Below are 26,851 nucleotides of genomic sequence, written 5' to 3' on the forward strand. Positions count from 1 at the left end.
TCCTTGTCGGAGGGGTAACCGCAAAGTTTTTAACTATCACTTTGAAACATCGAGCTGCGGCACATTTGTTTCCAACTATTGTCAACTTGGTACGCGTCTTGGTTGTAGAAGTCGGCATTTTGGCTGCTGAGAAAACGTTCCACCTCAAAAGCCGTATCGTCATCATTCTGGAAATGCCTGTCACGCAGTGATTTCTCCAGACCAGGAAACAGGAAGAAGCCGCTGGTTAGCACGTTAGGTGAATACAGGAGGTAGGGAGGGGGGGAGGGGGTAAAGCAAAATTTGGTAGCCAAAAGAATCATCTTTTACAATCGTGTCCTGTGCAAATTGGGCTGGGCTTCTCACGACGTTCCGTCTTGACAGCGTCACACATCCTCGCCAGGAGACCTCGATAGCACACTCCTTACGGCGTCTTGTCCCTTACGAGCATAGTCGTAACCACCACATCACTTCAGGAACACAGTGTCACGTTGCCCGATGATATTTGGATCTACTCCATTGCTGGCAGTGATGAATCCACATGTATCGACTACTTGTTATGTTTCTCCTGTCTCGCGATCATAATGATACGCCCAGCACCCGACGATGTTCACTAGGCTGCTAAAGCAGTCCTCTGAACTGGCATGAAACAGCTGCCAAGTTCCCTCTTCTCTTCAGTTCGTAAGCTTTTAAAATTGGTTTGAGCACTGGCGGAAACAAGTGGGCGTGAACTTTCTCATGTTGAAATTGTTGCGCGAGATTGTTGAAACTAATACAAGACTAATTTTCACTGTTTCACTGCCGCCTCGATCGTTTTACGCTAGCACCAGGACCTTCACTTGTTCCCAGTTCTTCACAAAATTTGCTCTGCCATTCCGTTCTTCCTGATTCCGACTTGTTTGACCACACTGGAATCGTCTAGGCCACCTAACACCTTTGTTGTGGATGGTGCAATGGTTCCGTACACTTCCGACAGCACAGTATGGATTGTTGCACCGTGTGCCCCCTTCAACTGCGTACACTTTCTAAATGGGTTGCTATATTTCATTTTGGCTCTTGCAGCGGTCAACTGCGGTACTGTACGGATTTCAGAGTGAGCCTGGACTGCAGACATGACTTTGAAAAATGTGATATTTAAACTCTTTGTCTACCCCACGGATAAAAGATTCGGTGTTCTATCTGTGTCAATTGTTAATTATTGTTCCACGTTTTGAGGATTACTTTAACCGTCTCCTGCAGTAGTACAACTGATTGACGCACTGTTTGAGTACTCCTAATGAAGAGGATCAAGGCAATCCTGGAAGCAATGTTAATTCAGAAATAACGTCTTCAGAACACCAAGATTTCTTTTATAATGCGAGGTGATGTATACAGGGCTATTACAAATGATTGAAGCGATTTCATAAATTCACTGTAGCTCCATTCATTGACATAAAACTCATAAAGTTTTGTTCGGCTGAAGCCGCACATCAGGTTTCTGCCGCCAGAGCGCTCGAGAGCGCAGTGAGACAAAATGGCGACAGGAGCCGAGAAAGCTTATGTCGTGCTTGAAATACACTCACATCAGTCAGTCATAACAGTGCAACGACACTTCAGGACGAAGTTCAACATAGATCCACCAACTGCTAACTCCATTCGGCGATGGTATGCGCAGTTTAAAGCTTCTGGATGCCTCTGTAAGGGGAAATCAACGGGTCGGCCTGCAGTGAGCGAAGAAAAGGTTGAACGCGTGCGGGCAAGTTTCACGCGTAGCCCGCGGAAGTCGACGAATAAAGCAAGCAGGGAGCTAAACGTACCGCAGCCGACAGTTTGGAAAATCTTACGGAAAGGCTAAAGCAGAAGCCTTACCGTTTACAATTGCTACAAGCCCTGACACCCGATGACAAAGTCAAACGCTTTGAATTTTCGGCGCTGTTGCAACAGCTCATGGAAGAGGATGCGTTCAGTGCGAAACTTGTTTTCAGTGATGAAGCAACATTTTTCTTAATGGTGAAGTGAACAGACACAATGTGCGAATCTGAGCGATAGAGAATCCTCACGCATTCGTGCAGCAAATTCGCAATTCACCAAAAGTTAACGTGTTTTGTGCAATCTCACGGTTTAAAGTTTACGGCCCCTTTTTCTTCTGCGAAAAAAACGTTACAGGACACGTATATCTGGACATGCTGGAAAATTGGCTCATGCCACAACTGGAGACCGACAGCGCCGACTTCATCTTTCAACAGGATGGTGCTCCACCGCACTTCCATCCTGATGTTCGGCATTTCTTAAACAGGAGATTGGAAAACCGATGGATCGGTCGTGGTGGAGATCATGATCAGCAATTCGTGTCATGGCCTCCACGCTCGGCCAACTTAACCCCGTGCGATTTCTTTCTGTAGGGTTATGTGAAAGATTCAGTGTTTAAACCTCCTCTACCAAGAAACGTGCCAGAACTGCGAGCTCGCATCAACGATGCTTTCGAACTCATTGATGGGGACATGCTGCACCGAGTGTGGGAGGAACTTGATTATCGGCTTGATGTCTGCCGAATCACTAAAGGGGCACATATCGAACATTTGTGAATGCCTAAAAATACTTTTTGTGTTTTTGTATGTGTGTGCAAAGCATTGTGAAAATACCTCAAATAATAAAGTTATTGTAGAGCTGTGAAATCGCTTCAATCATTTGTAATAACCCTGTACATGAACCGCAGCTCACACGTTGGTTCTGTGGAATGGTCTCCTACGGACTCGTACACTAAAGCTTCGAAAGAACTGCAACGCTCAAGTGAATACAAAGTAGTGGGCAAGGACACAGTACACGTATATTATACACCAAGTGAGGAATAAGAAGTGGTTACCACTGGACTCCCTTTAAAAACGATAGCGATGGCTCGAGTATCATGTCGTTTTTGGAAACCCAGAATCTACTGTGTAGGAATCAACATGGATTCCGGAAACAGCGATCGTGTGAGACCCAACTCGCTTTATTTGTTCATGAGACCCAGAAAATATTAGATACAGGCTCCCAGGTAGATGCTATTTTTCTTGACTTCCGGAAGGCGTTCGATACAGTTCCGCACTGTCGCCTGATAAACAAAGTAAGAGCCTACGGAATATCAGACCAGCTGTGTGGCTGGATTGAAGAGTTTTTAGCAAACAGAACACAGCATGTTGTTATCAATGGAGAGACGTCTGCAGACGTTAAAGAAACCTCTGGCGTGCCGCAGGGGAGTGTTATGGGACCATTGCTTTTCACAATATATATAAATGACCCAGTAGATAGTGTCGGAAGTTCCATGCGGCTTTTCGCGGATGATGCTGTAGTATACAGAGAAGTTGCAGCATTAGAAAATTGTAGCGAAATGCAGGAAGATCTGCAGCGGATAGGCACTTGGTGCAGGGAGTGGCAACTGTCCCTTAACATAGACAAATGTAATGTATTGCGAATACATAGAAAGAAGGATCCTTTATTGTATGATTATATGATAGCGGAACAAACACTGGTAGCAGTTACTTCTGTAAAATATCTGGGAGTGTGCGTGCGGAACGATTTGAAGTGGAATGATCATATAAAATTAATTGTTGGTAAGGCGGGTATCAGGTTGAGATTCATTTGGAGAGTGCTTAGAAAATGTAGTCCATCAACAAAGGAGGTGGCTTACAAAACACTCGTTCGACCTATACTTGAGTATTGCTCATCAGTGTGGGATCCGTACCAGAGCGGTTTGACGGAGGAGATAGAGAAGATCCAAAGAAGAGCGGCGCGTTTCGTCACAGGGTTATTTGGTAAGCGTGATAGCGTTACGGAGATGTTTAATAAACTCAAGTGGCAGACTCTGCAAGAGAGGCGCTCTGCATCGCGGTGTAGCTTGCTCGCCAGGTTTCGAGATGGTGCGTTTCTGGATGAGGTATCGAATATATTGCTTCCCCCTACTTATACCTCCCGAGGAGATCACGAATGTAAAATTAGAGAGATTAGAGCGCGCACGGAAGCTTTCAGACAGTCGTTCTTCCCGCGAACCATACGCGACTGGAACAGGAAAGGGAGGTAATGACAGTGGCACGTAAAGTGCCCTCCGCCACACACCGTTGGGTGGCTTGCGGAGTATAAATGTAGATGTAGATGTAGACTCTCGTTCCTACAAATCACATAACCCTTTCAGACCATATGGCTACAATTATGTATATTAACTTTTACTATGTCTCAGCAGCAAAAGAAGTACTTTCTCCTAATGGAAATCTGACGTACACATTTGTGAACGTCCAACCTCTTCATCATGCCGAAGTGCTGCCAACTGTTGGGAATCACTGTAAAGATACCAGCAAGTCAATGTAGCAGTCCGCAGCAGCTCGTGACCGCCATAATAAACAGATACGGTTCGTTCGCTATATTCCACAGTATAATTGAAGATTGTTATTGTTATTTTAGATGGTAATTACTGAATGACCTTTTACTAATATTACACTAGAGAGTATCTTCTAATTCATTATTTTAGACCATAAATTCAAGCCAAGTGTGCAAAGTTTTGTTTTGAAGACGGGTACATATTTCTGTATAAATCTTGCATCTAAAATCATTAAAATGTCACTTAAGAGCATTACCGCATAGAGAAAAATTTTCCTTTCTCCAGAAAAAGATTCAGGTCTGAAAGAGTTAAAGGTCCATTGTTTTGTAAACACTTCGGCCAAAGTATTTCCAAAACAATAGACGCCGCCGATTTCCATCCCAATTCTTCCTCAAATTGAGCGCGTGCTCTGTTCCTAAGACCACGTCGTCGACGTCAGAATCCTAACCAACTTCCTTCATTCTGTATTTAGATGTGGACTACTTTCGTGTCAATTTTTATGGTTTTTCCTAGTATGAATTAATATTTAAACTTGTGTAATACAGAAATAAAAACTCAAACATCCAAGATCCTTAATTACAATTTTATTTGCATCAGATTCGGTGATGGAAACTTAGATTTGGCCCAAACCGGTCATCATAAATCGAATTTTAAGTAGCAATCTTGGCTGGTAATGTTTTCACTTCTGTATTTCATTTTACTCTAGATGGCCCCCATACCTAATTGAGGTCAAGCATATGTAACTTAGACTTCTGCTTCAAACTCACTTCGGCTTGCAGACTGAAGTCAATATATATAACTCGAATCAAGACAAAATTTACACCGAAGAAAATCCATCAGAAAACAAAGCATATAGAAAAATTTGGCAGAAATGATCATGGAATCCAACGCAAAACAGGAATGGGATAATAACCAGCAAACACATGGGAAGAATTCCATAGAAAGATCATACAAAAATTAAAAGAACTAACACCACGGAAAAAGTACACTAAACACACTTGATGAGACTCGGAGTGTGAAAAGGCACTAGAAATACGCAAACAAGTTTTTCAGGACTACAATAGTACAAAATTCCCAGAACGTTGTTTCCAAGATTCAAGATAACCGACTGCAAAACTTGTTAGGCAAACGAAGCGAAAGTACATGAAGGAGTAACTGGATGCTATAGAGGTACACTTCCTCAACTACAACACGAGAGAATCCTACAGAATCTTCTCAAGGAAGATTTGCGGCTACACACATCAAAATTTGTACTTCAGAAAACCAGATGGAAAACTAGCGCTAACTAACCAAGAAAACTGTCAAGAACTGGCACGTTAACTGGCACGTTATTTCTCCGATCTCCTTAACTGCCCTGAACCTGGAACAAGATTTCCAGTACCTCCACCCAACCGGAATATCTCCCACAACATGTGAAGAGATCAACAAACACATACTTAAAGTAGAAAACAACAGGACATCTGGTGAAGACGGCATCATTGCCAAATTACTGAAGAACCTTGGACAAAAGTGAGTACAGGAGCCCCGGTCGTTCATGCACAGAACAAATTCTCAATCTGAAAACAGTTCTAAAATACAAGACTATCAGGAATGCGCCAATCATTTGGCATACAGATTACACACCAGGAAAACTACAGGGAAGATGTGAAACACAGCAGCAGATGTCAGAAAATGAAGGTTGAAGTTTTATGGCCACACCATCAGGCTATTACCAAAACGACTTACCAAGAGAATTCTAGCATACCTACAAGGGGTCAAATCAAAAATGCCATAGATCACACAAGTCTAACTGGACTTAGAAGCAGCAAATATCGATCCAATAGAAACTAAAGACATAAATGTATACAGGGACAAGATACACAAGTCGAATGCGAGGTCAGAGAATGAATTCCCAAAGGATCCAGGGACAAAGTGGACTGAACATAGGACTCCACGTAGAAAAAATGAGAGATTCGTGGAAGATCAGAAAGAACTCTCAAATGAGGCAGAATGCTTTGCGTGATCATACAGGCTTTCGACGCAAATAATAATAATAACAATAATAATGATAATAATAATAATAATAATAATATACACAGACAGAGAGACGTTATATCCCCATAGTCGTCTGGCGAAATTGTTGGATTTCAAGGGCACTCGCATTTAAAATTGACTTAGTACGACACAATGTAAATAAGAAAGCTTCAGATATGACGTTTTCATTTTCTTGATCGCATGTGGGTGCAATCAATTATTAGTTTCGACAGGACTAAGCTGCGTCTTCATGTCCACAGTGCACAGGTTATGAAATCATGGTGTACACGTTTCTTTCTGTACCATCATAATGTCTCATAGTAAAAAGAGAGCAAAACGTTAAAAAATATAGTTGTGTCCTCATGGGAAGACAGCCTCATACGAGTGTAGCACATCAAGAAATGCCGCACGTGTCTGGGTCGTCTGCCGGCTGATCACAATGGTTCTTTTCCCTCACTTTGTCTGAGCTCCTGTCCTCATGGATGTGTTGTTCTCGATTCGCTCGTCTCCCTCGAGACTTCAGCATCCTCCTGGAAATCCTTTGGTTCCCAACACCGTGTATTAATATCCTGCACTGATCAAAAGTTCTTGTAGTATATGTTTATATCGTGTGCCTATACTAAATTAATCGCGTTCATTTGTACTCTCATATATCCTCCTCGCTTCAGAGCAGTTTTTATCCATTCTCCTAGGAATTTAAATGTCTCGATGGATCAGCGAATCTTCTAAGAAATTATACTTTAATTTCAATAATATCTAAGTTTTTAATTCGTTTTTATTGTAAATTTAACTTTCTCATGTACTGCAGAAATCTTAATTCGCAGTTGCTTTCTTTGTCAGTATTTTTTCCCTTAAAATGTAGATCTGATTGCAATATAGCTGAGCTGGTAACACCAACAAGCTATAAAACTTCATTAGTGTTTCTCTGTGACATTTCCTATCTTATTTACGCGTAGGAGCTCTACAGAAGTAATTGATGAAAACGATTTTGTTTATTTTCTCTGTCTTTGATTGAGCCGTAGTTGATGCTGTAGTTTAAGTATTTGAAATGATTAATTTGTTCTACTTGCAGCATATTCATATTTCAATCCTTACTGGTTCTGTTCTGAAAAAGACCATAGTCCTTGTGTTAGAGGAGTATACACAAAATAGCTTGGCCAGTAGCAGTGCAGATGACGTGATAGGGGAGGTTGTTGTGACTGGTCACGGCGTAGTAGAGGAAGTACAGTTTGACAGCTGAAGCCTACACACAACAGCGAATCTCACATATCTCGTCACAGTTGGCGTGTCTGCAGACGGTAGCATTAACAGTTTATGTCAGCGAAACTAATAATGCGACAAATATAGGTGTTCAAAGCAAATAATTTCTCATTCGAATACCAATGAAAGAAATACGATAATGAAGAATCAGTCAAGGCAAAACAAATCCGACTACGCGCTGTCATAAGCAAATCTCATAAAACAAAAAAAGGATACAAAATTTAGCGTAGCATACAATAACGGTTACTATGTAACTTTACTCCTAGCTTACTTTTACGTGAACTGAGACAGTAATACACCGAACTACTACTACTACTACTCTTCGTACTCGCATATGCGTGTCTGTATTATAATGCTGAACAATATAAGCTGAGTAATTACAGAAATGCTACCTGATGAATCATGTGTCGCCAAAACTAAAACTAAATAACTCTATTTTTAACTAAATTAGAAAACTCTAACTGTAAGCTAAATAAGCTATCTCGCCAAACTGTATTCCAACACACAAAGGTAACAAAATGAAAATGCTACGTAAAATTGTTAATTAAATTTCCAAAGGATGAGTCATCAAAATGTTTCTCTAAATATACCGTGTGAATTTACGTACGCATTCTAACGGATAGACTTGTAAACATAATAATTCACACTCAAATATAACACTGCACTGTGAAAATAAAGCTGTCTGTTTACGAAATGTAATGTGAACCGAACTGTGCCCAAACAGACGTGATAATGGATTCTGTAAACAAGCTAACTGAATGATCTAATTGTAATCTAACTGCACTGTAAAATTAGCTATAACGAATTTCATATGGCTTACGCGTGGCAGCGGAAACTTGGTACTGCTCTAAGTGACGAAAATAAAACAAGCAGCGCGGCAGCAAGTAAGCTAAACAAAAGAAAGCCTTGTGAGGTGCAATGCAAGAACGTGCAGCTATTCTAAACAGCTCATGCGTTAATCACTGTGTTCCACAAAGAGCAATGCGGCAACACAAATAATCAGAAGAATGACGTTCTTTCGTGAGAAGGCGCTAATGCATTTTGACCTTTAAAATACTCACTCTCTGACTGTCACAATCTTTACAACAACAACAAATGTTTTCCGTAACAAACATTTATCTGCAATGTAATGATTTACGAAAAATAATAAGGATAAGGTAAAATTTTCTTGAATACCAAAATAAACCACAAAACTTACAACTCGATAACACAAAATATATACATTTTTTCTCCTGCTTATGTGGCTTACTTAAAATCGTGACTCGTTCTTCTTTCTCCTTACTGCGCAACTGGAAAAGCTAACGGTTCCTGTGTCCCTCTCAAGCAAACATTTTAATAAAGTTTTTGCTGTTTTGTTTGTCTCTGCCATCATTAATTTAAGGGCATTGGCTATAATCTCATGTGCCTCATTGTCAACAAGCCTGCCTGCACTTGTGTTGTAAGGTGACAGTGGTGCAGTAAAGAGATGGTAACGAGAAAGCTGGAAGTATGCAGCCCAACAGGCGGTGGGCAACTGAGGCGACCACCCCTTTGGAACAACAGAATAGACTAGTCCAGCACCCAGGACGAGAATGCGTTTCTGTCAAGAGCCAAGTTCTTTTGAACCAGCTCTAACAGAAATATTCATATTGTAGTCTTTAGAGACAGTGCTGTGTAGGTGATGACATTACTATTGCTAAAAATTTTTGTTCTTTTAGAAGAGCCCTTAGATTTAATAAAATTATTCAAACCTTCTCTAGAACTGAATTGACTGCAGTAATACATTTATCCACTCTGTTCAGACATTGCATTGTTTCATAAGCATTTGTTGGTGCATCAACACTGACTTTCCATCGTATCTACAGGTTATGGTGTACCTTGCACAACCACATAATACGCCTTAAGAACAATGGTCGTGAAAAAAATCACAACTTACTTGGCTCGAGAACAAGAGTCATGTATTTACAATTAAAGTCAGGTTCAAATCAGTGAGGATTTGCTGTTCTCAGTGAATTTAGGTCCATCTTGACTCATGAAACTGAAAGCTGGTTTCTCAGGATGGGGCAGGATAAGGTTACTATTGTGGACGGGGCTGTAATCAGTTACTTTCGGATGCACACCAAATATGTAAACTTTATTTAAAGGAATTAAAATTTTAAAACAATCTCTTAAAAATACCAGTTGACGAGATAACAGCTGAAGACCTGAATTAGAAGTCAGAAGAACAACTCCAAATACCACATACTAAGATACATGCTTCGTTTTAAAACAACTGTAACACGACCGAAGGCCTTATTATGAAAGAAGTGAAGGCCACAAACCACTTCAAATAACAAACTGCTGAAGGCCTGAATTAGAAGTCAGGAAAACAATTTCAAATAACACACATCTCAACGAATACCTTGCTTTTAAAACAAGTTTGCCTTAACAAAACTTATAGCAACATGGCTGAAGGTCTTATTATGAAAGAAATTAAATTATTTCTCGGCTGAAGGCCACACACAACTTCAAATAACAAACAGCTGAAGGCCTAAATTAGAAGGTAGAAGAACAGTTCCAAATAGCACTATGCTTCAACAAATGCTTTGCTTTTAAAACAAGTTTGCTTTAAAAAGAACTTACTGTAACACGGCTAAAGACCTTGTTATGAAAGAAGTGGAATTATTGTTCGGCTGAAGGCCACACAAAACTTCAAATCACAAACGATTGAAGGCCTGAATTAGAATTCAGAAGAACAATTCCAAATAGCACTTTTAAAATAGATCCCTTGCTTTTAAAACAAGATTGCTAAAAAAAACTTACTGTACCACGGCTGAAGGCCTCATCACCAAAGAAGTGAAATTATTGCTCTGCTGAACGCCACACTAACAGTAATTAGAAAATTACAAATATCCTTAAACATCATGATCTAAGGAATCAGGACAAGGGGTTCTCAGCAAGTGTTCCAAGAGTCGGGCTCGAAAGGTAACTCGCACATAAGGTAAGGTGAGACAGGCAGCCAAGAGTTGTACTCACGTAACAGGATGGCAACTCAAACCAGGGGCAGCTTAAGCGCCGATCGACCGACTAACCAATCCGATTAACGTCCGATCACCGGTAAAGCGATGGCGTATTTTTAGGCAAGGGCGAATAGACAGACAGGGAACACCCAAGGCCGAAGGAAACACGAGAACCAAGGAAGACCTCACAATAAAAATATGCACAGTACAATACAAGAGGTTGTCGAACTACACCCCTTGTCACCATGACGAGGAAAGGTACACTGCTGGATAGGTACGCTAACCTCCACGGCAGCTAACTGGGACGTCAGCGGCCACAAGGCAGAAAATACCGCTGATTGCACTTCACTAATAAGAATAATACTAAATTCAATGATGAATAATAAATAGAGAAAGACGGCTGCAATATTTCACCGCCTCAAAACATTTCACTCGTTACCACCAGGCTTAGCAGCCCTGGGAGCAACAAAAAAAGTGGTTCAAATGGCTCTGAGCACTATGGGACTTAACATCGATGGTCATCAGTCCCCTAGAACTTAGAACTACTTAAACCTAACTAACTTAAGGACATCACACAACACCCAGCCATCACGAGGCAGAGAAAATCCCTGACCCCGCCGGGAATCGAACCCGGGAACCCGGGCGTGGGAAGCGAGAACGCTACCGCACGACCACGAGCTGCGGGCTGGGAGCAACAAACCGCCGACCAAAGGCGAGATCTCAGAATAGTCGAGATTGCATTAGCAGTTAATTCTTCACTTAAGCGTCCAGGGCTCGGTGTGCTACGAAGTCGTCGCTCTTGCAGCTACCCCTCCTCGATCCGGCAGTGGCAACACGCCGCCAGCGGCCCCAGCTTGCCCTCGCGCTGCACGGACCTGCTCGCTACAGCGCCCCAACCGACCTGAGGTCCGTTCGCAGCCCCTCACCAAATCCAGTACGCAGACAGCATAGAAATAACTGCTCATCCAAATCACAAGATACACATGGATCCGGGAAAACAATTCCACCAACAACTCACATACTAAATCCAATCACTGTGAAACAACACGGACGAATTATAAATCAGCACAAACACAGGGAGGCCAGAAGCGGTCGGAAAACCAAATGCAGGTCGTCCGCTGCGACGACCGACCGAACGACCAACCAATGGTCGTCCCCACTCAAGTCAGGCACGGGAAAGATCCCAGTATAAATCGTCGACTGGCAACTTATTACCATGAGGTCACTTCGACAGGCGGACTCACACACACACACACACACCCACACACCCACACACACACACACACACAGGTGAAAGTTTCACTACTCGAATATCACGGTCCATTCAACTAAACATCGCTGAATCCAGTCCTTGACGTGGTCGTGCACTCTCGCGACCACATCCTTCCGTCGGACAGTGCATGTGTGCCGCCAGCGGTCGGGCGAGTACTGGCTGTCCGGACCTCACTACTGCTCCGTCCCAACTCCCCTAGCTCGACACACGACGATCTGGAAATATTAGAGGTCGCTACGAAGATGGTACCACAGTACACGCTATCGTTAAGCGCTGCTGGTGCCATTCACGGACAGAGGAGGCGGGCAAACGCAGTGGCGCCAGTGAACACACTATAAAAACGAGACGCCACTATCACTATTACAAGATGCCAGGCTATGAACGGCATCAACGCGAGCCGCACACGGCTCAGGAACTACGTACAACACACGTCAAGTAAGATACCTTGAAAAAGACTATTCCTCACACGTCTTCCAACAGCACGAATACCTGATTCGTGTCTATGTAAAAGCTTTAGTTAACATGGAAATTTTAGATGAAATAAATTCCTGTCTCTACATCCATGCCCGAGGCAGGATTCGAACCTGCGACCGTAGCAGCAGTGCGGTTCCAGATTGAAGTGCCTGCAACCGCTCCGTCACAGCGGCCGGCTCATGACTTTTGTCATCTGAGTGTACGGCAATAGTGTAATTCATGTTATCTATTTGAATGAAACACATACAACATGAATGCTTTTAAAACTATAACAACAAAGAAGTTACTCTGTTAGAGAAAAGAAAGGAAGAACAGAAAACAAGATGGTGTTGACACTTGCTTTACGTTTTTGTATGTTACAAATATCATACACCACCTCTGCTGGACGTACAGTAGTTGTCCACTGGATCATAAGTAAACTTGCTATGCAATTTATCTGTACATAAAATACTGAGGTTTTCCTTTTTTTTTTTTTTTTTTTTTTTTTTTTTTTTTTTTTTTTTTTTTTTTTTGCAAAAACTTCCTCCTCGTGTAACGTGTTTCAGAAGTCGTATTCAATTGCTGAGCAATACTGACTCTTGGTTGCCCTAGTAAACAAAACTTCAATTTTAGTGAAATGCTGCATTTGAAATAACGAAACTGAATCTAATTAAATCATCTCAAAAGAAACTGATAGCATGCTTAGTGAAAGCTCTTTAATTGAAACTCAATACTAAGGTACTTCATGGAAGTTACGTATCTGAAGTGCAATGTCTGACTTGAAATGTCAACAACATAAAATACTGCTCATCTCGGATGAAAATTACTGTTATACAAGGTGATTCAAAAAGAATGCCACAACTTTAAAAATGTGTATTTAATGAAAGAAACATAATATATCCTTCTGTTATACATCATTACAAAGACTATTTAAAAAGGTTTTTTTTTCACTCAAAAACAAGTTCAGAGATGTTCAATAAGGCCCCCTCCAGACACTCGAGCAATATCAACCCGATACTCCAACTCGTTCCACACTCTCTGTAGCATATCAGGCGTAACAGTTTGGATAGCTGCTGTTATTTCTCGTTTCAAATCATCAATGGTGGCTGGGAGAGGTGGCCGAAACACCATATCTTTAACATACCCCCATAAGAAAAAATCGCAGGGGGTAAGATCATGGCTTCTTGGAGGCCAGTGATGAAGTGCTCTGTCACGGGCTGCCTGGCGGCCGATCCATCGCCTCAGGTAGTTGACGTTCAGGTAGTTACGGACAGATAAGTGCCAATGTGGTGGCGCTCCATCCTGCTGAAATATGAATTGTAATTGTAATTGAATAGCTCTGCGAGTCGATTTTCCTGGGCTGCGAACAAATGCTTGCTGGATGCGTGCTACATTTTCATCACTCGTTCTCGGCCGACCAGAACTTTTCCCTTTGCACAAACACCCAATCTCTGTAAACTGTTTATACCAACGTTTAGAACACCACCTATCAGGAGGTTTAACACCATACTTCGTTCGAAATGCACGCTGAACAACTGTCGTCGATTCACTTCTGCCGTACTCAATAACACAAAAAGCTTTCTGTTGAGCGGTCGCCATCTTAGCATCAACTGACGCTGACGCCTAGTCAACAGCGCCTCAAGCGAACAAATGTACAACTAAATGAAACTTTATAGCTCCCTTAATTCGCCGACAGATAGTGCTTAGCTCTGCTTTTTGTCGTTGCAGAGTTTTAAATTCCTAAAGTTGTGGTATTCTTTTTGAATCACCCTGTATTACCTACACTGTTCTCAGTAAATTAATCTGCTCACATAACATAGAACCTAAAAATCCTGACTATATTTTGTTTGCTCACAAGCACCTCTCCAGAAAGATGCTTACCTGATGCTGAGCATACTACTTTGAGTATGGTGTACTGTCGTTCTCGAAAGCAAACTGAAACCAGCAAATGCACCACCTAAAGGAAAAGTAATCCCCTATGCATTTTTCTTTGCTTGTCAGAAACGAACTATGACTGTGAGTGGCATAAGGTGCAATTTACACAAGACAAAGTATTTAAAACTTGACTAATGCTGCTGAGGCCGGGTTTTACGTGGAAGATAACGTTCTTGAAAAATTAAACTTTGATTACTGTAAAGAAGGACTGCACAGCATAAGAAGACTCTAATAGTTACAATATTCACTCATTACAAAATTACAGGAAATTGAACTAATTGCGTTATTTGTGACATAATAAAAATAAAGAAATCAAATTAATACTAATCATGATTGTTATCAGTTACCTGAGGGGCAAAGATTTCCTTGAATTAATGTTTCTGTAACGCGTGAGGATTTAGTGACTGTAGACACTGAGCGTCATTGCCAGAGGGGAGGAAAGGTCATTATTTGGTCAGAAATGGCGGGAAGGAAGCGATACTTCATGGGCGGCGGAGTGGGCTTTTTCCTTGGCTCAGTGAGTGAGGTGTGTGTGTGAAACATTGAGACGTAACACACTTTAAACAGAGTAACTCGCTCAATTCCTCGCGGCTGCGCAGCAGCGGAGTCGTAGCGTGCAGATTCCGATGACAGCTGGTGCGGCGACGTCTCGTGTTGCAACGGCCCGCCGACGGCGTATTCTTCCCTGAGTACCGTGTCCATGACTCTGTGCGGCGGCGGCACGGCCTTCTGCTTGGGCATTCACTCGTTGCTTTATTAAGAAACTGCTACGGCGTGTCGCGGAGTGCTCCGTCCCGGAATCGAACCAGCGACCGGCGACCCTCAGGTTCAGCGTCTTCTGGGGGAGTTCATCAAACTCTAGGTTCACGGGTGACCCCTCTCGTGAGACAGTCTCTTCGTCCTCACCAGCCACCAGGGTAACTACGACTCTCTGGTAACAGCTGGGATGGCATCTTCTGGATTGATCTATGGGTGCGATACTGACATCGTCTTCTGCCGAGCTGCGTAGCTGCTAAGTCGTTGTAGCGAAGTATGACGTCCGCCTACTAACCATCGGTCCCTCCGTCCAGGCGACGTTCCTTCGTGTCTTCTTTCACCGCTCGAATGACGCCCTCCGAGGACCCCCTCACGCCCGCTTGTCGGAGGTATTTATTCGCTGTTTTTGCCATTGTCGCTAAGTTTCTATGGCAGTGACTGACCCTTTCGTAGTTGATCTACGTACGTGTCTCACGTTGGGCAGAAATGTGACCAATGTCACCACACGTGCCGGCATTCCGCTGCTGTACCTCCATGCCGGCGTGGTCGGGCTTTGCCCTTTTCGTCCTCCTCCACATCCTCAGATACGTCACGCACACGAGTTCAGTATGCTGGCTATTCCTGGCGCATTGACCGCTGATGTGCGAACTGCGCTGGTCGCTGTTCTCCTAGGAAGCATTGCCAGTCTGCTTGGTCGTTAATGTGACGAAGTGCTGACTGCTGCTGTGCAAACTCCGCTGGATATCTGCCTTCTCGCGTTGGGCACGAACGTGAGCAATGTCGATTCACGTGCCGGCTTTCCTTATTCGATGCTGCCACATCCGAATATTGTGGCCTAACGTCTCAAAGTCTCTAATATGTTCTGCTAAACTATAGTAAGTCTGTATGTATTTCTCCCTTGAACAAACATAAATAACACATCATTATTATACACCCTACAGTTCAGACAAACAAACATGCCATTCCTGTGCAAACATTGGTTACCTTGAAATATTCCTCCAAAAATCTTATCGATGCATACTGAAATCTCCGTCAGAACAGGACTCTAAAGACCCAACGTGTGACCGCTCAGTGTCATTCAATACGATCACGACGACACCCCTCGATCGACGTTAGCACTCGTGGTGTCACTCGTCTTCATACATGACAGTGGACGTTTGAAAATTCGTGACGCTAGCTCAATGGTCGTCAATTGATTTAAAAGTATTTCCCGGCTGACTCTTAATTCAATTACTGCCACGGGGGTGAGGAGGAAGAACACATCCTGGTGGTACCAGCATTATGCATATTTAGATGTTCGATTAATCTGAATGGTATGCAATGTTCCAGCGATTCTATTCGAACTCTATGCTGATGTACCGAGAAGGACCATTTTCGCAGATAAACATGAAAGTACGTAATGGATGTTCAGTTTCTCAATATAGTTCGTCGCGCTCACACATTATACATCCGCTATAAGAACAAATTCATGCATTTACATTTTTTGGTGTCCCACAATGTTGGTTGGCTAAATATTATGACGATACGTTGCATACAACTTCCCCAGATATTGTTTATCATGCAGTCAAGACTACGTAATGAAGCCAAAATCGTGGATAAAATTGAAATGTAGTTTGTTTATTAACACTTCTCTTTTCACTAACTAAATATGAAATATGAACGGGATTGGAGGTGGTGATCCTATCCTTCTTTTCAGTATTAAAATGGTCGATATCGTGTTCTGAATAACGCGTGTCATATAATGTCCAATTATCGACACGACCCAGGTTATAAATTCGGCACTTAAATGTCTATTCTTCGCTCTCGAAATGTTCGATGTGATTGTCTTTCACACGCAGGGTTCAATTTAACGGTGTATGCACTGTTTCTAGTATTTTAGGTCCCCGTTAATTAATATCTGGTAGTTAATAAGCGAACTATTTTTATGCTGGCGCGTTGTTTGTATCAGTTACCCCCGCAACCGTCCAAGGATAAGATTCTCTTAAAGTTCTGCGCACACACGTTTCACAATTTTATAAAATGCAGAATTACTTAAACTATAGCTTTCCGTTGCGTACATCTTTCTTGGGTTCCACAACCATAGTAGTTTCCCAAGAGTATTTTTTCCAGCTAACACAAAGTTCGAATTATGTTGTCGGAATCATTTTCACTTCACCCGACAATAAACGTCTCTGATCACTTCGTCACACGTAATGTATTTTAAACGTGCTTGAAGAGTCTTTAAATAATCTCCTTAACTGCCGGCCGCGGTGGTCTCGCGGTTCTAGGCGCTCAGTCCGGAACAGCGCGACTGCTGCGGTCGCAGGTTCGAATCCTGCCTCGGGCATGGATGTGTGTGGTATCCTTAGGTTAGTTAGGTTTAAGTAGTTCTAAGTTCTAGGGGACTGATGACCACAGATGTTAAGTCCCATAGTGCTCAGAGCCATTTTTGAATCTCCTTAACTAATTTCGCAGTCGCGTACCACTTTTTCATCGACTAGCCCGATCGCGATAACTGAAGGTAGAGAGCTCAATAATGTGTTACATGTTCTTTTATACGTATTAAAAAACAAACGCGCCCCTATATCTTTCTGTCCCGCTTGGTGTTTGCTACATTGCTTTTTATTGCTTTTCATTATATAGCTTCTTAGTAATACTGTGCAGTTATTAAAGTTTCGTATTACTTTCCCCTTTTAATTATTCCAAAATAAAGTCTATTTATCCCAGATTTTAATTAATATGATGCTAATTGACACGCCTGCCCGTAAAGTACCGTTATGAACGGTATGGACATCCTTAGCCCACTGGCGTCACTGGACTTCCGTTTGCACGGGCGTGTGGTCAGTACATCGCTCTCAGCCGTTGTGAAGTTTCGTGACCGTCTCCATCCATACCATTAAGAAAATATCTTTTCAAACAAGTTTTCAACTGCACAATAACGTATTCCAGATAATTTCTCCAAGATTCACGAATATCAGATCTTCTCTAAAACGCAACTCCTCACTACTGTGTCTCTAGTAAGAATACCGTAACGCTGCACAGCTGACTGGGGACCCAGCGCACCTCAGATAACAAACACACAGTCAACGGTCTTATCCTCTACTCGTGCATTGCGTGCATGCACCTTTGTCCGAGTGCAGCAAAGGTGAAATATTTACAATGGCGAAAACCGTATACAAACCGTATATACCGGGTGATCAAAAAGTCAGTACAAATTCGAAAACTGAATAAATCACGGAATAATGTAGATAGAGAGGTACAAATTGACACACATGCTTGGAATGACATGGGGTTTTATTAGAACCGAAAAATACAAAAGTTCAAAAAATGTCCGACAGATGACGCTTCATCTGATCAGAATAGCAATAATTAGCATAACAAAGTAAGACAAAGCAAAGATGATATTATTTACAGGAAAGGCCCAATATGTCCACCATCATTCCTGAACAATAGCTGTAGTCGAGGTATAATGTTGTGAACAGCACTGTAAAGCATGTCCGGAGTTATGGTGAGGCATTGGCGTCGGATGTTGTCTTTCAGCATCCCTAGAGATGTCGGTCGATCACGATACACTTGCGATTTCAGGTAACCCCAAAGCCAATAATCGCACGGACTGAGGTCTGGGGACCTGGGAGGCCAGGTATGACGAAAGTGGCGGTTGAGCACACGATCACCACCAAACGACGCGCGCAAGAGATCTTTCACGCGTCTGTCGGACATTTTGTGAACTTTGTTTTTCTTTTTGGTTCTAATAAAACCCCATGTCATTCCAAGCATGTGTGCCAATTTTTACCTCTCTATCTACACTATTCCGTGGTTAATTAAGTTTTCAAATTTATACTGACTTTTTTATCACCCAGTACATTCCTCGTGACGTGAACGCTACCTCGGCGTATTTTAGTACCGGAGCCAGTAGGTCAGGGCCGCTTTTAGCACGCTTCCGCCGCACCTGCAGATTTGATACAGGGCGCCGCTGGCAACGGAACAGAAAGCTTCCGGGGAGCCTAGGCGGCAGCGAGCAGCCAGCAGCAGCGGGTAATTGCCCGCGCCTCGCCTCGCCTCGCCTCGCCTCGTCTCGCCTCGCAGAACGTAAACACAGGCGGCTGCCGTCAGTAATTAACGCGCCTAACGAGCTCAGGCGTGCTCAGCACACGCGCTCCTCGCCGGCAAAATCCCCGTTGGGGCGTGGGGGCCGGGGACGGAAGGGGCTGCCTTTATAGCAGGTAACGGACAGCTAGGAGTTAGCTTTGTGGAGCGATGCTGAATGTGTGTCTGACGTAGTCTGGAGGCGTATACCGGGTGATCAAAACGTCAGTATAAATTTGAAAACTTAATAAATCACGGAATAATGTAGATAGAGAGCTAAAAATTGACACACATGCTTGGAATGACATGGAGTTTTATTAGAACAAAAAAAACTGTTATCGGGCCTTTTTTCTTCTAAGAAATGCGTGATTCTAGTTTTGTAATAGCTACCTTGACGGGTGACAGGTACGCCGATATGTTACAGAATCGCATCATCCCCAGCCTGGCTGATAAACACCTGCTGGAACGTACGATGTTTATGCTGGTTGGCGCTCAACCCAGTATTGCTAGACGCGTGAAAGATCTCTTGCGCGCGTCGTTTGGTGATGATCGTGTGCTCAGCCGCCACTTTCGTCATGCTTGGCCTCCCAGGTCCCCAGACCTCAGTCCGTGCGATTATTGGCTTTGGGGTTACCTGAAGTACCAAGTGTATCGTGATCGACCGACATCTCTAGGGATGCTGAAAGACAACATCCGACGCCAATGCCTCACCATAACTCCGGACGTGCTTTACAGTGCTGTTCACAACATTATTCCTCGACTACAGCTATTGTTGAGGAATGATGGTGGACATATTGTGCATTTCCTGTAAAGAATATTATCTTTGCTTTGCCTTACTTTGTTATGCTGATTATTGCTATTCTGATCAGATGAAGCGCCATCTGTCGGAAATTTTTTGAACTTTTGTATTTTTTTGGTTCTAATAAAACCCCATGTCATTCCAAGCATGTGTGTCAATTTGTACCTCTCTATCTACACTATTCCGTGATTTATTCAGTTTTCAAATTTATACTGACTTTATGATCAACCGGTACTATCTGATCAGACGTATCCAGACATCCCTGTTCAATACAGAATTCACCACTAGATGTCACAAGACACAAGACGTGGACCCGACGGTGTAAAAGGTGGTGGGGGGCTGGTGGGGGGCGGGGGCAGTGGCGTGGGGGGAGGGAGGGGGAGAGGGGAGGGGGAGAGGGGAGGAGGGAGGGAGGAATGTTGTACTATCATAGACAGTCGGTCGTTCAGAAGAGCTCAGTGGCTTCGAATGTCGACTAACCATTGGATGTCGCCACCGTAAAAAATCCAACTGCTACATTTCAACCTTACTAAAGCTGCACAAGACCACCGTTGGTAATGGGATTGTGACGTGGAAACACGAAGATTGCGGTGGGGTTGTTGTAGAAAACAGCCTGAAATCAGCGAAACGATTCTCTCGCGAGATCCGAAGTGCAACCAGCAGTGCAGCTACTGCAGTTACCCTGTGTAAGGAGTTAAGAGTTCCTCAGTAGCCACACATTTCAGTAGCCAATACTAACAAGGAATCATTTCCAAGAGCAAAATAAGGATGTTTATGAAATTTATCGGGTGAGGAGGGGCAGGGACAAAATGATGTGATAACAATTTTTCTGTTTACGCCAAGTTTTGCTTTTAAGGGGTGGAACAAACCCAGAATATTAATTTGGCATTTTAGGTTTAGGTGGAATGTGTAGTAAATGATGACATGAAAAATGTTATTGTGTTGGGTTGTTTGGGGGAAGAGACCAAACAGCGCGGTCATCGGTCTCATCGGATTAGGGAAGGACGGGGAACGGAGGCGGCCGTGCCCCTTTCAAAGGAACCATCCCGGCATTTGCATGGAGCGATTTAGGGAAATCACGGAAAACCTGAATCAGGATGGCCGGACGCGGGATTGAACCGTCGTCCTCCCGAATGCGAATCCAGTGTGCTAACCACTGCGCCACCTCGCTCGGTTGAAAAATGTTGTTCATACAAAAGTTAACATGTAATTAATATTCCTGAAAACAGTATAATCAGCTTTTGTAATCATTGGAAATGTTGCAAAATACCTCGCAACCATTAATTATTTTAAAAATTAAATTTTTTGTTACAACATAAATTAAAGAAGTTTTCAAGCCACATACATCTCTGTGTAATACATTTGGTTTCTGCAATACCATTTTTGGAAAATAAGTTGTCCACAATGTGGTGGGGAACTATTTTCAACATATCTAATTAAAATAGCTAAACATTGAGTACTGCTATAATTATTTATTGTACTTATATTTTTTTACGTTTTAAATTCTTATTCAACAATGAAATTTATAAGCAGCAGGATAATTTTAATAGGAAAGAGGAGCCAACGAAACTTAGCGACATATGGACAGTAGCTCTACAGACTCGCTGCATAATTTTATGTTTGACAAGACGACAATCGATAGTTAAAATTTATCTCTGACAAGGATTACCTCTACTCATCTCATGTTACTTTGACCACACCCCCTTTTCTGCAGTATTTATGTCGCTCTCGGACGCCCGACTCGTCAGTCGGCAAGACTCAGCGGAGGTGCGCCTCTGAGGATGTGCAGCGCAGTTCTGGACGAAACGTCAGGAACAGAAGAGATTCTTGGATCACGGCCTCACATTCCGAAAAGTTTATGTGCAGCTAGATCCTCTCCTGATTTGTATCAGGCATGTTTCGGTACATTAGTAAGACTTGGTGAAGAAAATTGCCTACATACTAGTCACTGCAGCTTTATGTATTGCTTCTAAAATTAAGATTGACATCATAATCATCCAACAGAACTAGGTCTTGAGTTGGTGGTCAGTGGATGAATGGAAATTAGTGATTTGTAGTGATCAGTCACGTTACACCTGCGACAATCCGATCGAAGGTTCTGGTTTTGTCGAATGCTAGGAGAACGTTACCTGTCCTCGCGTGACGTGCCGACAGTGAAGTGTGAAGGTGGTGATGTTACGTTTTGAGGACGTTTTTCGTAATTAGATTGTGGTTTTTTTTCTTGCGCTTTATAAAACGCTAAATGCAGGCCGACATGACTTTATTTTACGTCATTGTGTACTGCGTACAGTGGAGGAATAGACTGAAGACGAAGGCTGCTTGTATTAGCATGACAATCCATCTAGTCATAAAGTAGCATGTAAGAGGCAGTGATTTTAGCACAGTAACAGTACTGTACCAATGGAACGCAACTTCTATGATTTCCGCTCTTGAAAAAGAACGGGCTGCCATTCAGCAAGAGGCATTCAGACGTCTCATACAAAGTGTGCCGTGCACAGGTAAAACCGCCATAAATATGAAGGATGGTCACTCTCCCACGTTAATGTCCACTAGTAGAAGTCCGGATGCTTTTGGCGTAATATTGTTGATGAGATACAACGCGACACAAATGTAAGACAAATTTAATCATGAACACTGGTAGAATATACATAAATGTTTGTTGACAGTTAAACCTGAATTTGTACAATTTTGACATGGTTTATATGCTATTTCGAAAAATACAGTTTTTTCTGTGTTTATGATCTGAAAACTGTTTCAAGTAACCCGAAACCAACCATATATTAAATAAAAAGTGAATCTTGCAACATTGTCTGTTTCTATGTCGGACCCGTATGTTGCTGGACGATTAAAAATATCCAAAATAGTTGAAGCTGTAGAAATATTACGGTACATTTACTTGACGAATTTATTAAGATAAACCTTTGTTCAAGGTGTGTGCCACATCTGTTGAAACGTGAGCAAAAGTAAATGTGACACCACTTTGTCAGTAATTAAGGGATTATTTTAAAAAGAATTCGGTGATTTTGAGCACTGATTTGTTACTGTGCATGATACGTAGAGCCAACAATATAGATGTGAATGGAAGTCGATGATCTGTACCGAAAGGCAGGAAAGACAGACCAAGAAAAAGGAGAAAAGGATACACAAACACTACGAAATGAATGATAGAAATACATGAGGCCTGACATTAACTGCATAAGGAGAACAAATATAGTTAATTAGCCGAAATCAGCCACCTGTAAGTTGTTTTAATGAAGGAAAATCTAAGGTATTTGAAGCAGAAACTGTTTTACGTCCCACCATATTCAGCACATAGAGAATTTTCCATATTCATGCATTGAAAGAAAATGTATGGGTTCAATGAAAATATTGATTCATCCGTAGTTGATAGGGATATTTTTTTGACATTTGAAAACTGCACCACAGTAATTGACTGTAGCTATTAGGGAAAGATTAAATAGAGTGTGTTGCTCTAAAAGAAAGTCACGTTCGAATGTAGGTGTATTTTTTTAACTAAAAGTAACAGCCTTTAGGTGCCTAATCGACGACTTACTTTATTTAGTTGTGGAAGTATGTCAGCACTAGCGGCAGACAGTAAGATGTCATTAGCAGAATGTATCTGGTTTCAATATAGTCCATTATCATCTATTGCTACACCTCTTTTCCTGCGTGGGTACACGAAGACTTACTCCACGCCAGCAAAGTGAATAATTTGTGATGTTAAATCTCCTTCTTGCTTCACTTTTCAGTTCTGAGTTTCCCACTGACAGTAGTAGCATTGTTGTATATAATCATCATCATACTGATGTTGCCTACGTCAATACCTTGTCCTTCTCAATGTTTTTTACTACACGTTAAAACTGAATGAAAAGCATTCTTAAAATATACAATCCCGACAGAGTTCTGTGATTTCGTTGACCACTTGCAAATCGGTCACTTGTCCTACAGGAGCCTGTTTCCCCCTAGCCTGAGTAACGTCAACCTTCAAAGCCCTGTACTACTCTCTGTTGCTTATAATTTCGCCTTCTGCCACTTTAACTGATGAAATGTGATGCTCAAACACCGTAAGTTGAAAGAGGTATATTAATAATGGTGTGTGGATATGTGGGGAGAAACTAAGCATCCAGGCAGGGTAAGCTATTTGAAACATCTCTATTATAGGAGGAACAATGTAAGGAATAATATCCAGATAGGGAAGGCTATATGGAGGAATTATCAAAAACGAATATATGGACAGAGACTAAGCAAGCTGTTGCTTTACATTCTACTAGTGGTTTAATGCAAGGGTTGGCAGATGCCTGAGCATCATTGTTTAACAGAAAATAAAGGAATACATTCCATGGCCTTTATACTGGTCGGGAATTATCTGTTACTTCAAAGAACTTTGTTCCACGGAATTATACGTATGACTGATGCTCTTGGCTAGTTTAGTTGTTTGCCACTCATGTAAAAGAAAAGTTTCATTGCACTTTAAGGTTTATATAATCATCTTATGTCGCAGTTTACACTCAGATTTACCGCAGTTCTGTACCGACCTGTTCAATACGCTCCTTTACTACGCATAATGCACTTTTAACTTATTTCGCGTATTTTTACGTAGGTTTTTTTGTTTTTGTTTTTTTCATTAAAAGTAAACCACGGCCGGGTTAGTGGCCCCACGTTCTTCTCTCCGTCAATAGATGGCAGCTCTTTTGCCACTCTGGTTTACCAATCTGCTACTTCGTTCGCATCCGCTACTCGCTGTTCTGCGCTCATAGGTAGCACACCGCACCTGGTACACGTCCACCGCCGCGCGCGGGGGCCACAGCACAGTCTTGCTATTATTTGTATATTTCCCTACCCAGTTAGTCGTCCGTAGTACTGTCTGGTGTCGCTTTCGCAGTGACATAGGTTCCACAGCACCTAGCCCGACTGCCGGTTTCTAAATGTTTTTTTAAAGGTTTTTAAAACATTTTTATGAAGTACATTGTTTTTTATGTGTGTTGCGGCGTGTGAAAATTATCTCCCGCCTCTTGGTATGTCCAGTGCGACACCTGAGGATGGGCTTATGAGAGCTTGAAACCGGTCGTGTTAATAAAAGAAATTTACAACTGAAGCGGTATTTTCAACCTCAGGTACAATGCTCAGCTGCGGATGTTCGTCCAAGAGGATTGTTTGTCTCAGTTAAAATTAATGGATCCGTAAGGTATTGGAAAACACAGGCTAGAAGAAGCGTTACTTCCAGAGATCTAAACCGAATCGACTTTCAATGATGTAGCTGAAATAATTGCGTTACTGTGGTATTGAGGAGAGGTTTGACGTGCACCAGAATTAATGCGTGCAACGGGCAAGTTGGCGACCAACTCATGGTAACTGAAGACTCACTCTAACGAACGTTGCGCCCAGAATCGCGAAAGTACTGAAATAATACAGTGCAACGTCTCACATTTGGTCGCAAGGTACTTAATTTGGTTGGTTGGTTTGTTTGGGGAAGGAGACCAGACAGCGAGGTCATCGGTCTCATTGGATTAGGGAAGGACGGGGAAGGAAGTCGGCCGTGCCCTTTCAAAGGAACCATCCCGGCATTTGCCTGGAGCGATTTAGGGAAATCACGGAAAACCTTAATCAGGACGGCCGGACGCGGGATTGAACCGTCGTCCTCCCGAATGCGAGTCCAGTGTGCTAGCCACTGCGCCACCTCGCTCGGTAAGGTACTTAATATTCACACCATTCTGGCTGCAGCCTCAGATTTCGAACGAAGACCAGTTGCTCTGAATCGATATCAGAACTAAGAAGCGGCAGTTCTCCACCGATTTCTGGAACACAATCCTCTCTCTACCATTCTTCGAAACCGAAAGTTCTCTGCACCGCTCTCCGAAAAAGACTGCTCTCTGCACCGCTCTTCGAAACAGAATCTTCTCCATACTTCTCGTTTCTCTAACTCTGGCGTCTCAACAAAAATAATCACGCGTAAAACTCGCGTCGAATCAACTAGGGCTCGTGCTTATTTGTTTTACCTGTCGGAAGAGAGAAAACTTTTCTACAAAATATCCCCGACCTTGTTTTACGAGCCTCAAGGAGCTGCACCACATATTAGCTGCTCAAGAGAGCTTTAGTCTTGGCATAAGCCTATGAGATATGAACAAACGGGGGCGTAACTTCCTACTTGTTCAGCTAGCCGTCAACTTTCGACTGACTGCAGTATCGCTTAAACAATCATCAGTCTGTGAGCTGTATTATATGAGCTGGAACTATCAAATCTGGAAGAGTCGTGTGCTCACCGTTAATCAGTGAAGTGTCCTCCCCGGTGCACATCGCTGAGAACGGAGCATGACGAATCACTACCGGGCTTGTAAAGCGACCATCCTGTGCAGTGGTCCTACTGTAAACATAACTTAAGCTCTCTATTTTCCACAACGGAACGCTTTGCCAGAAGAGATGTGTAACACGCTTGCGAAACTCTGCCAACCAAACATTACATCATACGAACGAAAAACTAGTATTTAGATCTGACTCACTTGTTCCCTCACCTCTTAAGAGGATCCTACTAAGAGGAGCTAATTACGAATGTGAATTGTTTCTGCTTTTTTTAACACTGAAATTATTGGTGGAAACCAGTCTTAACGAACTTTAAATTATAGCTGGTGGATGTCTTGGTCAAAGTGCAAGTAGTGAACACACGCCAGCATCTCCCCATGTTCCTCTAATTAATCTACCTCTTTGTCGTCTGTTGTCAGACTGGTTGTTCATATGAGATGAATTAGGAAGGAAATGAGAAGAGTGGATCTATATAATCGTTTATAACTTATGCAAACTTAAAGAAAACAATGGTTCTCTTCTTTCCGACAAGTGTGCTATGTTCCCAAATATTTAACAAGTGGCAAAAACTAATGAAAAATTTAGAAACGGTTTTGTTTTATTTCTTCATACACTTATCGTTCGCAGTTGTCTCTCTTACTTAACGTTCATTCTATAATTTCACATAATCTTTAAGTGATTGACGTATAGTTTGGTTTGTTTCAGCGTACTTT

The sequence above is a fragment of the Schistocerca americana genome, chromosome 3, assembly GCF_021461395.2.
Source record: "Schistocerca americana isolate TAMUIC-IGC-003095 chromosome 3, iqSchAmer2.1, whole genome shotgun sequence".
Taxonomy (NCBI): Eukaryota; Metazoa; Arthropoda; class Insecta; order Orthoptera; family Acrididae; genus Schistocerca; species Schistocerca americana.